Below are 14,778 nucleotides of genomic sequence, written 5' to 3'. Positions count from 1 at the left end.
GGGTGGGTGTCCTTCTCGGGGGCCTTAAGTTGTTAGTCCCTTGCAGGAACTGTTTAATGAGAGGGTGAGAAAATAGAGATGGCTCAGTATTATAATGAGCCGAGATGGCAGAGGCATGAATCTTAATGGAGGAGAAGGATAAGCCTCTGTGGAGTAACTCTGCTAGGTAATCCAGGATTAGAGGTAAGGAGGGCACTGCTGTATCCTTTCCTTTAGACAGAGTCCAAGAACAATATCTTTTCCACTTTTCAGCATAGGTTTTCCTAGTACTAGGCCTTCTGGCTTCAAGAATGACATCCAGCACCTGTTTGCTGAGGGTTGCTGGTGGGGTATTCAAGGGATAAGCCAGGCTGCAAGGTTTAGGGTTTGCAATTGTGGATGCAAAATCTGTCCCTCCTGCTGAGACAGCAGGGTAGCAGTCTGGTGTAGGTGCCAGGGTGGCACCATTGTCAGGCTACGCAGGAGTGGGTACCAGTGCTGGCGCGGCCAGTCCGGGGCAATCAGAACTGCCCTTGGCCTGTCTTGTTTTATCTTGAGTAGTACTCTTGAGAGAAGGGGCAGAGGGGGAAAGGCATAGATTGAGAGGTTTTCCCATTGAAAGGATAGGGCATTCACCTTCCAGGCCCTGCTGTGAGGGTTCCTGGTGCAGTATTTGCTTAACTGGTGGTTCTTGGGGGAGGCAAAGAGATTCACCTCTGGTGTCCCCCACCTCTGGATCAGAAGGTTGAAGGTGTTGGGCTCTACTTGCCACTCGTGTGGGTCTAGGAGATTTCTGCTTAAGTCGTCTGCCAGCGAATTTTGTTTGCATGGCAGAAATTGAGCTTGCAGATGGACTTGGTTGCTCAAGGCCGTGTTCCACAGGGCCATGGCTAACCTGCAGAGTGGGTAAGAATGGGTTCCCCCCTGCTTGTTTATGTATCACATAACTGTGGTGTTGTCTGTTTTTATCAGCAGTTGTCCTGCAAGGATTAGGTATTTGAAAGCTGTCAGAGCATTCTGTACAGCTAGCATCTCTCTTTGATTTATGTACAGGAGAATCTGCCTTGGGCTCCAGTGGCCCTGAATGCATTTGCCTGCCATGTGAGCCCCCCATGCATAGTTTGATGCGTCTGTTGTCAGGGTTTGGGCGGCATGGGGTTGAGTGAAATGTAGTCCCTTGTTGTGGTTGCATGCTTCTGCCCACCAGAGGAACTCTGTCCTTAGACAGGGTATGATAGGAATGACTGTTTCCAGGTCCTGAGACAGAGCGGAGTACATTTTTCTGGCACTTCAGAGTTGTGTACTAGTAATCGTTGTTTGACTAATTTTATATCATTGCTGGCTGACTTCAGAGTTATGCACTGTTATTTTTGCTTCACTGTATAGTTTTTCAGATCTCTGTTGAAGGTGTTAGTTTTCCCATACCTACCCCTCCCTATTCCTGTGCTGCTGTTTAAATTTGGAGGCTTTTGTAGTTGCCTGCCCCCACTGTAGATTTGATCTGGGACACTCCCCCCAGTCCCATTTCTTTACCTCATTCTACCCAATAGACTCCTTCGGCACTTGTTTTTAGTAATTTTTAATTTAATTGCATTTTTTAAAATGTTTGGTCTAACATTGCTACATACTCAAGTGTGCTAGCTTGCACTGCATTTGAATTGTTTTGACTGCTGTTTTAGCTACTTTTCTGTAGGTGGTGCTGCGGTAGCGTTGTTGCCTCACAGTTAGACGTTGCCTGTTCGATTCTCAGTTAGAGCGTCTTCTGTGTGTCGACATGCGTGAATGGGCCTTCCTTCATTGAAGGTTGTGCATTAGGTCCAGCAAGCCAGCATGTAAAAATCTACTGCCAATCATTAGCGGACTGGAGTTCTGCTGTGGCGACCCCTAACCGGGAAAAGCCGAAAGACACAAATATATATATAAATAAATAAATAAATAAAAATACCTTTCCTGTGTAGTCCAGATTCAGATTTGCTGTATCCAGGACTGTATGTAAGCTTCTGAGCCCCCCAAGCTTTCTGTGTTGGAGGGAAGCCTTCTCCTTATCATTGGGAGTGGTAAGCACTAGGTAACCTATCTACCACATAAGGAATGGTTCTGGCCCAGAAATTGTAGTTATTGGCCATTTGGGCAGTTTTTCCATCTCTCTCAACTTTATGATTTAAAAGCCCACATTTGCACTTGTTCTTTTCTGTAACTAGTTTAGTCCATATATAGATTCTTAGTTTTAGCACTTGAATTTGCTTATTTGTGATCAGCACTTGTTCAGAACTTGTAAGCACTAAATAACCTACTAATTACTACAGTACTCAACCTTCCTCAATACCTAGAGGAAAACAGTTTTGGTACTTACTTTCCTCACTTGCTTAGAGAAAAACAGCTCTTGTACTCACTTTTCTCACTTAGAGGAAAATAGTTTTTTATTCAGGCATATCCAAGGGTCAGCTCCCAGTGTTCTCTCCTGTCTATCTGATGAATCTTGGGGCAATGTAGAAATTGCCTCACGTACACAGACAACCCTCTCCTCCTACCACCCAACATTACAACCTATGACAGATGCACTTTATCTAGTCAAATTGGAGGCAAAGCTCTCTCCAATCAAGACTGAACTTGACAGTCAGGAGGAGAAGGTAAACACTTGCACCACACCACACTCATCACATAGTCTCACTAAATCTACACCACCAAAATCCACACACAGAAACACAAAAACATTTGCAGAAGCTCTCAATAATAATCTGCTCAAGCAAGAGAGACCTCCAAAGCAGAAATGCAAGCAACCTCCACCCCCAACACAACCCAAATGACACACAGCCCGCAGACTCAGTGTGCCACTCAACCACAGCCAATAAGGCAAAACAACGTACCCAACACACTAGTCATAGATGACTCTATAGTCAGGCACACTGATGTCCCAAACTCACCAGGCTAAACAAGGAGAAGGTTACTGTCAGCTGCCTGTCGGGTGCCAGGATCCGCCACATAACCCACGCACTCAGGTCACTCCACAACAAGTACAGATATGACTGTCATTGTCCATGTTGGTGTGAACGACCTGAGACGTACCTCCCTGGACTACATGAAAAGAGACATGAAAGAGCTCTCTGATCTTGTAGCCCAGGCAGGTATGACCCTAGCCCTGAGTAGCATTCTGCCATCACCCAGAATGATGCCGCAGTACAAGGACAAAATGATCGACTTCAACAATTGGCTAAGCTTCTGGTGCCATTCTAAAGGGATCCAGTATCTGTCTGCCTGGGATGACATGGTCGACAGACCACAATGCTTTGCCAAAGATGGCCTGCACCTGTCACCCCTGGGATTCCGGATACTGGCTAGGGTTCTTGCCGCCCCTATAGTGCCTTTTTTAGGCAAGGTTCAAATGACAGATTTACCACCGTAACAGGAACAGGCAAGCAAAAACTGAGGGTGATGCTACTCAATGCTATAAGTCTAAATCACAAAATGCACTCACTCAAGGCACTCTTTAAAATGGAGAACATCGATATCTGTGCAGTGACTGAGACCTGGTTCAAGGCTCCAGAGAGCACCCCTGCACTACCAGGCTATAATTCATACCACACTTTTCGGCCATGTAACCTGGACCAGAACACCAAAGGCGGAGGTGTGCACATATTCATTTAGGATATCCACACCTCCAGGCTAGTTACTCAGCATAATGCATCAAAGGTTATCCAAGTGCAACTAACTCTGGGCAAAACTGCAATCCAAATTGTAGCTAGCTACAGATCACCCACCATGCCCTAGGATTCCCACTCCTCTTTTCTTGATGTACTGGAAAATATTAGGGTTCAACCAAACACCCTAATAATGGGCGATTTCAACTACCCCACCATTAACTGGAAAATCTACTCATGTACCAACTCCTTCGCTCAACGCTTTCTGGAATTCATAAACTCCAATGCCCTGGATCAACTTATCCACACCCCCACCAAGGGCAACAATATCCTAGATCTAGTCATTACCAACATGAGTGACCGGTGTTCCACACCTGAAGTCAACGCCTCATTGGTCTGATCCAACCAGAAGCTAATTACCCTAGATTTCCACATCCTGCCCCCACCCCCCATTAAGGAAACCATGGTAAAAAATTTCTCCAAAGCCAACTTCATGCTTCTTACGACAGAAGTGGTGAACTTCATGATACCCATGCAGATGGACAATATAGTTACAACTACTGAATCCTACACAATTGCACTTTATAAGCACTTACATGAGTGCATAGATCGTGCTATTCCAAACAGCACCAAGATGCTATCCCCCCAAAAAAGGAAGCCAATCTGGTGGTCCCCTGCCATAAACAAACTGTACAACAGAAGGAAGAAACTGTTGCAAAAGAGATTAAAATCCCATGAGTGGAGGAGCTCCCTGGTCAGCCTCAGTAAGAAGCTGCGATCCCTGATAAAAATCCTCCAAAGTTAGTTATAAAAACAAAATCGCCACTGATACTAAAGACAACCACAAAGCATTCTATAGCCATGTCAAGAATTTCAATGTCAACACTCAGATCTGCCCTGAGTTACAGCACAATGGCACTAAATATACAGACCCAACTGATATTGCCAACATCCTGGCAGATAGGTTCACTGCTAACTTTACCCCCCTCTCACCCCCTACAGAGCCCATCTCTATACTGGAAGAATGCAAAGTTCCTGTAATCACGGCTGCACAGGTAAAAACCACACTCTCCAAAGCCAAGAATACAGCATCCATGGGACCAAACAACAACCCAGGCTGCGTTCTACATGAACTACAGAATGAACTGGCACCCCACCTAAGTATCATGTTCAATCATAGCCTCACCTCAGGCTTTGTGCCTGCTGAATGGCGCACAGCAACAGTTATCCCACTGTACAAGGGGAGTGCCACCACGGACCCCGGGAACTACCGCCCCATTAGCCTGATGAGCCTGGTCTGAAAGGCCATGGAACGTATCATCATGGAACTTATAAACAAGAACATTGGTAATCTCCAAACTCTGGACCCCACCCAGTTTGGGTTTGTAAAAGGCAGATCATGTCTCCTAAACCTGATAGACTTCTTTGAAGCAGTCACCAAAGCCGTAGACAAGGGTAAGGTGGTTCACACAGCTTATCTAGATCTTGCCAAGGCATTCAACACCATCCCTCACTCAGGAATTATAGATAAACTCATTAAACTAGGTATAAATCCATATGTCACAAGATGGTTTGCCAAATGGCTCACTGACAGAACCCAGACTGTGAAAGTAGTAGACTCCAAATCTGACTTCAGACCAGTGACAAGTGGAGTACCACAGGGTTCAATCCTGGGTCCTCTCCTGTTTGGTATCTACTTCTCTAAAGTACAGGCTAACACAGAAGGTCTTTGGCTAATGAAGTTAGCAGATGACTGCAAACTAGGAGCCATAATCAAAACTCCTAACGATGTGGCCATCCTACAAAAGGGCCTCACTGAGACAGATGCCTGGTGTCAAAGCCATGGCCTCAAGCTCAATGCCAAAAAGTGCATTGTCATCCCCTTTGGTAAAAACTCTGTACCCATGAACTACAACATAGGTGGTAGTATACTTAACACTGAAAGTGTGATGAGACCTTGGGACACAGGTGGACAGTAGTCTCTCCTTTGATAATAACATCGCCGCAGTAGTCAGGAAATCCTTCTACGTGGCACACCTCTCATCACAAAAGGTTTCTCATCCAGAAAAAAAAAGAGGTCATTGTTCCCCTCTACTCATCACTCATTAGACCAATTATAGAGTACAACGCCCCTTTTGGTATGTACCTCACAAGACATCTACAACTGGAAAGGCTGCAGAAATACCTCACAAAGAGGATTACAGGCCTCAAACAGATGCCCTACGCAGACCGTCTCAAAAAACTCCAGCTTTACTCCCATCGCATATCGCCTACTCAGAGGTGATATCTGCCTAACATACAAAGCTATGTCAAACCCAGAGCTGTTGGACATGCTCCACTTAAAGAAATCCAAATCCCTCCGAGCTACACGCTCTAGGGACCTAAACAGTGTCACTACAATAAACAGAACATGCCAGAGGGATAGATTCCTGTCCCAGAGACTTCCCATACTCTGGAATAAACTACCTATCTATATCAAACAAAGCTCTTCATTAGCACTCTTCCAAGAAAAATCTTGATGATTGGATGGGAAATAGGAAATTCACCCTGGGGATCACCTCTGTGGCTCTGCTCGACAGTGGCACAGGAAAATAATTTTCTTGGGTGGCAAAAGCCAGGGTACCTTTTTGGCTGGGCGTGTAGAGGCCCCAGGGCAGATAGCTTAGTACCTACCTATGAACCTGAGAATAATGGCACCAAAGGTTTTTTAAGTACCGTTGAAGTTTCCTCATATGCAGTCTTGCATATGGAATTAGTAGAATACACGAGGCCATGAACCCTAGGGCTTGCAGTATTTTCCTTGCAGATAGCTGGGTTCTGGTGGCCATTTGTTTGAAGTAGTCTGTCAGACAGACCTGTTTTTCTGAAGTGAGAAATGCCATCTGGGAAGTTGTGTCCAAGCTTGCTCCCAGGAATACAATCTTTTGACTGGGTACCAGCTGAGATTTTTTTCGTTGATGGTGTACCCCAATGAAGTGAGAAGGCTTTTTACAAATGCCAGGTGCTGAAGCAGCAATTCCTGACTGTCCGCCTGAATCAGGCAGTCATCAAAGTATGGGTAAATTTGGATATTTCTAAGCCTGCAGTATGCAATGGTTGGAGCCAGGCATTTTGTGAATACTCTGGGCGTAGTAGATAAGCCAAAAGGAAGTGCAAAGAACTGATGGTGCATAGATCCTGCCCTGAAACGTAGACATTTCTTGCATGACTCCCTTATGAGGACGTGCAGATAAGCTTCTTTTAAGTCTAAAGTGACTAACCAGGCATCCTTGGTTAGTATAGGGAGAAGCTGTTGCAGGAAGCATCTTGAATTTTGGGACCACAAGAAAGGTGTTGAGAATTGAAAGATCCAGGATTGGGTGCCAAGAGCCCTCTTTTCTGGGCACCAGGAAAAGTCTGGAGTAGAAACCCTGACCCCTTTGTTCTACTGGAACAGGTTGAATAGCTCTGATATTGAGCAGGGAAAGTACTTGCTTTTGAGCCTCTGGTCACTGGTTTGGAGGAAGGTCTGGAAACCCTCTTGGGGTTGGCAGTGAATGGAAGTAGAATTTGTACCCCTGGGATACAATGTTGAGGATCCATTGGTCCTGAGTGATGGACATCCAGTTTTTTGCATGAAGGGCAAGTTTTCCTCCTAGGGGCGCAAGTAGTTGGGCAGGGCTGGGAAGTAGAAATGAGAAGTCATTGTGAACTTTTTCTATAGGGGGGCTGCTTACCATAACCTGTTTTTTGGGTGGGGGCACTCCATTGCTTAGATCTCTGCATACACTGAGACTGTAGTCTGGGTGGCCTGTTTCCCCTGGGTCTCGTCTGGGAAGGCCTGGAAGGGGCTGGAAAGGACCAGTGTTTTGAAGGGCAATGCCTACTGAACCTAGGGAGTTGCACTTATAAGAATTCTTTAACAGTTTGCATAAACTTTTTAAGAAATTCTTCTGCTTTGGTGCCAAACAGCCGTTATTTAAAGGAGCGTCTAGTAATTTGGATTTGACATGATCTGGCAAGATTTGCTCCTTCAGCCAAGCATGTCTTCTCAATACAGAACCAGTGGCTGCAGCTCTACAAGATGCTTCTAAGGCATCAAAGCCACACTGCACAGTATGCTTACTAACTTGGTTTGCAGAATGCATTAGCTCTTGTAAATCTTTATTTTCTGCACAATCTGGAAATACCATTTTTTTGTTTAATTAGTTCCGTAATATGTTGCTGGTACTTCAACATGTGAAACTGGCAATTTAATGCCCTGATAGCAAGAGTTGCAGAAGTATATACCTTCTTACCCCATCTGTCTAAAGCTCTGGAATCCCTGTCCGAAGGGGTAGGATTTTTGACTGTAGTAGCCTTAATACCTTTAGGTCCCTAGGAAATGATCTCTGGATCAGCAGTAGGATTCTTAAAAAGAAACTTGTGGGAATCAGGTACTCTGCAGTACCCGTCAGGTTTCCTAGGGGCCAGGGATAATGTGTCTGGAGTAAGAATGGATTCCATAAAAAGATAATCTACAACATCCAGGACAGGGGGTATTGGCTAAAGGCCTGTGCTAAGGCAACTCTAAAAAATTCTCTGACTCACTTTTTGGACTGAGGGTAGTCTTGGCATTCCCAGTGGAAATGCTCTCAAAGTATGTAAGGTTTCACCAAAAGAAAAATCCTCTGGAGGGGAGGCAGAGGGAATGGATTCCTCTGCATCTGAATCCTCATAAGCTGATACGGGACCATGCTGATAATCAGAAGGGTCAGAGTCATCGGACTCCTGCTCTGTAGAATCAGAAGGAACTTCAATTCTTTGTCTCTTAGCAGGGGAAGGCTGGCTTCCCTTAGCACAATAAGGTCTTCAGCCATTCTAAGCATTTGTTTTTGTGGCATGGGAGCTTGATCATGCACTTTGGTCATTGGTTTTCTAGGTGTAGTGCATACTTTGGGCCTAAGAAACTCGGTAGTTTTAGCTAAAAACAAAGTCATCGGTTTGATTCGAACATTGGTAGGATGGAATACACCCTCATAAGCCGGTGGCTGCACAGCGACTCTAGACACATTCAAGGTAGAGACATCCGCTGGTTCCATAGTCGAAGAAGCATCTTGCGGCATACCGGACTCCGAATAGGTCTCAGCAGAGGCCAGCGATTCCACAGAAGTGGGCATCAGGGGCTGCAAAGGCACCTCACTGAGTACCAGCGGACTGGTGACTAGCTTAATGGAAGCATCGTTGGCAGTTTTGGACCTATGCGGTCTGTCTCTGTCTTTATCTTTACATTTTTTCAGAAGATCGATAGTCTGATGGCTTATCGAAGCCATTTCAGAATACAGAGAACGAGCGCAAAAGAATTTAGCGACAAAAACAGCCCAATGACAAATGGTTCAGGGGTTAAACAAGGCACAAAACCGACAGCGAGGGACGTCGTGGTTTGGGCCTAAACAGGTGGTGCAGTAAAAATGAAAATCTCTGTGAAATATTTGCTTTCCACAGGCAAGACAATTGTTAACTTTTTCTGACATCGGTTAGAGCAAGAAAAAAGGATCCCCAACGGGGTACTTAGCTTTAGAAGACTTTAGGATTATCAACTCAAAAATTAAAATTTCAGGTAGCGGCTGACCAGCGCTTGCAAACTGCTTCTATTTCTGGCTCCTCCTCGGCAAGAAAGACTGACGTAATGGCATCGGCTGCCTGTTTTATACCCACGATGACCTGACGTCATGGAAGAAGTGACAGCATCCGACACAGAAATACTAAGACTCTGGTTTTCGGGCCGACTGAGGTCTACCTGCAGGCTTATAACCCAAGTGTGATGACTGCAACAGTGAAACACGAAGAACATCACCAACTCCTCCAGAGATGGGGCTTTGCTTGTCCAACCCCTGTGCTGATGAAGCAGCTACATAAGATGTCTAAAACAGGTGTCCTTACAAGAGGATTTTGGGGGGGTCCCTCTCCTTTCTCAAGGTTTGTGTCCTCAGTAAGTGTTTTCTCTTGACAACTGGGAAAACCGAAAAGGGAAGTGGAAGAGGTCAAGGGCCCTGGAAGCAACGTACCCTGGAGATTATTCGGAACGGGCTATCCCAGATTAGGCTGATGTGCATACCTCTCATCCTCTTAACACAAGAAATCTGAACAAAGCCAACAATAATGGAGGGAGGGAACAAAGGCTCAAGAATATGGAAAAAATGTAAATATTACTCTTACAAGCTTAAAAAACTTGTTGCGTTACTATGTATTTTTTGAAGGATATGAAGTCTGAAACTCAAATGTACGTCATTATTTAGTAACTTCAATCCTGTAAGATTTGAGAAAAAAATATAAATTTTTTGAAGAATGGACTAAAAATATGAGACAAAAATGTGGACATTCTGCAAAAATGTGGACAGCTGACAGATATGCTGATACAGGACTGTAGACACAGACGATAGAGTGAAATATGCCGTTGGCACTGACCATTATCTCCAGATGAGAGAACATCCTCTCTATGATGTTGAAAGCAAAAACTGGCTATCCAGAGCCAGCATCCCAGGGTATGAAGACTCCAAGGACATGCTAGACTCCAGAGCCGCTCCTGCCTGCCTAGCTACCTGCCCAGATACCAAGACCAGAGCTGAAGTACTAAGAGGAATAGATGATTCAAAGACCTGAAGCACTGAACTTGACCCAGCAACCCAGCCCCAAAGGTTTGGCTCTGAGGTCCACTCAGCTCTGAGACAGAAAGGGTATAAGCTGTCACCTTTGAAATAAAATCGACTCAGAAAACACAACTAAACACGTAACAGTTAGGAACTATTCTAAGGCAAACTACATGCAAATAAGGGACAGCTTGTTAAAATTTAAGCCCCCCCCCCAATCCTGAGATCACAGCTAACTATGTAAAATTATTCATATAAATCTTGTACAGATAGGTAAATGGCTGCAGTACCTCTACCAGACGCAAGTCCAAAACAAACACCAAAAACAAACCCCACTGGTGAAATCCTCACCTCAACAAGGTATATAAAAAAAAAGTCATGGTCAAAATCAGAAAAAGCAACTCCCATAAAGAAAAGAGCTCTCAGATTCATCTAAACAAGAAACTAAGATGTCCAAGTCTAACAAAGCCAACTACAAGGTCAGGATAGCTTCTCAGGCGATTCAAATGAAACCATGACCATTGGATGGGAAATTGCAAACTCACCCCCAGAATGGGTCCCATGTATCTGATGAACAAAGGCCGTCAATAAGTAAAACGTTCTCCATTTAACACCCCCCCTTCACAAATCCCTTAGCTTCTTGCTTAACAATATACTCCCTCACAAATGCTCAATATATTCTGGGACAAACTGGAATGGAAGTGCATGGCTAGGCTTATAAACGTCCTAGTGGTCATTAACCTGGTAAAAATGTAGGAATTATTGGCAAATAGTTAAAAGGGAAGTTTCTTCCTTAAAAGTAGCCGCCTTAAAGTTTTATACCAACAAGGCCATAGCCTTAAGGTGCATAGTTCTTATAGAAGACCACAAGAATCAGTTAGAACAATGAAATGGGCAGGTTTAATGTGTTGTGGGAAATTTGTAATATGTAAATATGTAGTATCAACTTTTAACATTATTAATGGCATTAAATTTCATACACAGGGTAATTTTTCATACAAAAGTACAGGTATAATGTATGCTATAAAAAGTTCTTGTCATAATTTTTACATAGGAGAGAGTAAAAGAAGTCTTGGAGAAATGGTTAAAGAACACAATAGAGATATAAGAAATAATAAATTTACTAGCGCCTTAGCAGAACATTTTAATCAGGTACATCAAGGTGATTTTAGTGAATTGAAGGTAACACTATTAGAACAAGTAAAAACAGATTATATGGGTGAAGATACTATAAAATATACATCAAGAAATAAGGAATCTGTTTTTATATTAAAATAGAATACTTTATATCCCAGGGGTATGAATAGAGAATGTAACTGGAAAAGTTATATAGAATAAACCTGTAAGTATATATATATATATATATATATATATATATATATATGTATTTTTTAAAAATGTGCAATATATTTAATTGATTAATTGTTTGATTATATAATTGTAAATTAATTTAATTTTAGATTTCATATAAAGGGTCTGTTTTTTTATATCATGAATTTACTCTGTAAAGGCTCTTTCAAGCCGAGGCGCTAAGAAAAATTTATTTCTGTGCTTTTCAGTTTTATGACATTTTACATTTGCTGTTCAAATAAAAGAACTTGTAGGTACAAATTCCTGGTCATTTGTGGTACTAAACAGCTTTTTGTCTTTGGTGGATATAATTTTGAATCATGACCAGTGAATCATTTACCCCTTTGCCCCGGGTTTTTTCGAAACGGGCATGGATTTTTCTCAATCAAATGGTGAATTGAGTGTCCCTTCAAGTTCGAGAATGTATGCTGGTATGGAGAAAGAAAAAGCTGTTTCGTCTAATGGTTCCAAATCGGAAGTTCAAATTAATCCATTTCAAAAATGGGAAGAAGGTAGACTTTGTTTTTCATCAAACTCGTTTGCTGCAGTGGGTAAGAAAAGTGAGTTATCTTCCTTACCGGGGGTTCAGGAATTGTGTGCACAAATGGAAAAATTGATTTATAAAGAAACATCTACATTTTATAATCTCAATAGCCTGAAAAGGTATCAATAATTGCAAATTACTCCTAGGGGGTTTAGAGCGGTTAAAAGCCCATCAACTCCCTTTGATTTATCAGTGCAGCAAATGGGTTAACATACTTATAAGAAAGAGATACTCTAAAAAGAAACAATATGAAAGAAGAAATAAAAAAAACTTTGTGCTGATATTTTAAAAGAGACTTCCAATTCAGCATTAGAGTCTTTTTTGGCGAGTATTAATGAACGCTTGATGTGGTATGAGAAAGAATCTTTGAATAGAAAAACAAACTACAAAGAGCTTTGAGAGACTATGAGTGTAAGAAGGCTTTTGTGCTTACTGCCAATTAGCTGCCTAAACATCAGCAAGTGAAATTTCAAATGGGTCAGCAAGAGCAACAGAGATGAGCAAGTAACTACATTTCAGAGGAAAGCGGGACATCATCACTGGATGAAGGAGACCACAAGGAAGAATATTTTCCTGCATTACCCAGACCCAATAACGTTGACAACTTTCGAAAAACATTTCGAAACAATGGGGAATATAAACCAGGGTCAAACAAACGTTCCTGGCATGGACAAGATACAAATAAAGAGCAGAACTACAGCCCTTATACCAAACGCAGTAAGTGGACATACTAATGAGACATGTGAAGCAACAAGTATAACTGGTGGTGGTGATGTTAATTTCTCAGGATATAAATTTAACATAATGGAAATGTCCATTTTGGAGAAGGGGTTGAAATTTATAACTACTGTTTTGCAAAGCCTGCATGAATTAAAAGGAGATCTGTTTAAATTGGTAAGAAAAATGCACATCACTGATTATTTTTTTTAATATTAATAGTTCTTCTAGTTTAACTGTTAATGATGAAACTGTTTCCTCTAGTGAGGACAGTTACTATTCTTGTAACTCAAATACTGAAGTTGCAAGTTAAATATAGCAAAAATAAAGGCAAAGAGTGTGTTTATGCCACTTTTTAAAAATTATAGTATAAATAAATTCTATCAAGAATTTTTGTATGCATTAGAGAAAGAAGTTGAGGAATTTTATCAAAGTGATATCATATATAACATGACGAAGGAAGAATGGTTGAGTTTACAGCAGTTAAGAAATAATGATAGTATTGTATTTAAGCCTTCGGACAAGGGTGGAAAATTGGTGATCATGACATCTAAAGTTTATTTTAGAATGTGCATGAACCATTTAAATAATTGTAAAATATATGAAAGAGTTGGACTAGAAGTTTATGTACAAGCGAAGAGTCAATATGATATCTTGTTGCATAAAGGCGTTCGTTTGAATTACTTCACAGTATCTGATATTAACAACAAATTTTCAAGCAAAATTACCACCATGGCTAGATTTTATTGTGTGCCTAAAATACACAAGAGTTTGTTAAACCCACCTGGCCGACCGATAGTATCGGCCTGTGGGTATTTCACTCATAACTTGGGCCATTTTTTGCATCAGTTTTTATTACAAGAAATAATAAAGTTACCTTCTTTAAAAAGGGATTCATTCGACTTCATTGACAAAATAAAGGATGTAAAATGAAATGGCAACATGTACTTCCTAGTAATGGACTATGTCAGCTTGTACACAAGTATAAATCATGAATTTGGTAAGCAAGCCATAGAACATATTCTGAAAGACAGTCCTAGAACACAATACATTAAAGCGTTAATACATTTTTGTTTAATTAATAATATTTTTGAATTTGATGGTCAGTTATATAGACAATTGCAGGGAACAGCTATGGGAGCAGCTTAGCTTTTGCCCCCATATATGCAAATTTGTTTATGGGCATGGTAGAAAATACTCATGTTTATAGAAGTAATTTTTTTCAAAAATTTGTTATTAAATATTTTCGGTTCATTGACGACCTTATTTTTATTTGTCAGGGAGGCCAAAATGAAAAACAATCATTTCTTAAATATATGAATGAAAATAAATATCAAATAAATTATGGTTTACAAGAGGGTGTTAAGGTAAACTATTTAGGTATCACTTTGGAAGGTCAAGAGAATGGAGAGATTAAAACTAGCATTTTTAGAAAATTTCATCAGGTAAATCATATGTTGCATGCTCAAAGTTGTCATCCAAGGCACACACTTAATAACATCCCCTTTGGTGACACTTTAAGAACAAATAGACTATGTAATAATGTGAATGAAGCCAAGAAAGAGGCTAATAGAGTGGCAAAAATGTTCATTAATAGGGGGTATGATGCTGATATGGTGGCCAATAGTTACAGTAATGTGTTAACAATAAGGTTAAAAGAGAAAATAGTTATAGAAATAATATAATAAAAAATAAGGGAATGCACAAGTTAACTTTAGAAAAGCAGTTATATTATGTTTCAAAATATACATTATTTTCAGGTAAGCAAGCTCAGCTACTTGGAATTATTGGCAAATAGTTAAAAGTGAAGTTTCTTCCTTAAAAGAAGTAGCCTTAAAGTTTTCATACCAATGAGGCTGTAGCTTTAAGGTCTTTTTAGGGCATAGTTCTTATAGAAGACCACAGGAATCAGTTAGTAGAACAATGAAATGGGCAGGTTTAA

General features: G+C 41.4%; 1 protein-coding gene across 1 annotated transcript in view; it reads right to left on the bottom strand.

The window, feature by feature from the left end:
* LOC122793690 (mitogen-activated protein kinase kinase kinase 10-like) overlaps positions 1-14,778 on the bottom strand; it is a 1,334,525-nt gene that overhangs the window by 333,523 nt on the left and 986,224 nt on the right. The window lies entirely within an intron of this gene.

The sequence above is a fragment of the Protopterus annectens genome, chromosome 2.part0, assembly GCF_019279795.1.
Source record: "Protopterus annectens isolate FY-2018-M chromosome 2.part0, PAN1.0, whole genome shotgun sequence".
In the NCBI taxonomy this organism is placed as follows: domain Eukaryota; kingdom Metazoa; phylum Chordata; order Ceratodontiformes; family Protopteridae; genus Protopterus; species Protopterus annectens.
The sequence above is the reverse complement of the archived record's forward strand: the minus strand, read 5'-3'. Positions and strand labels throughout refer to the sequence as shown.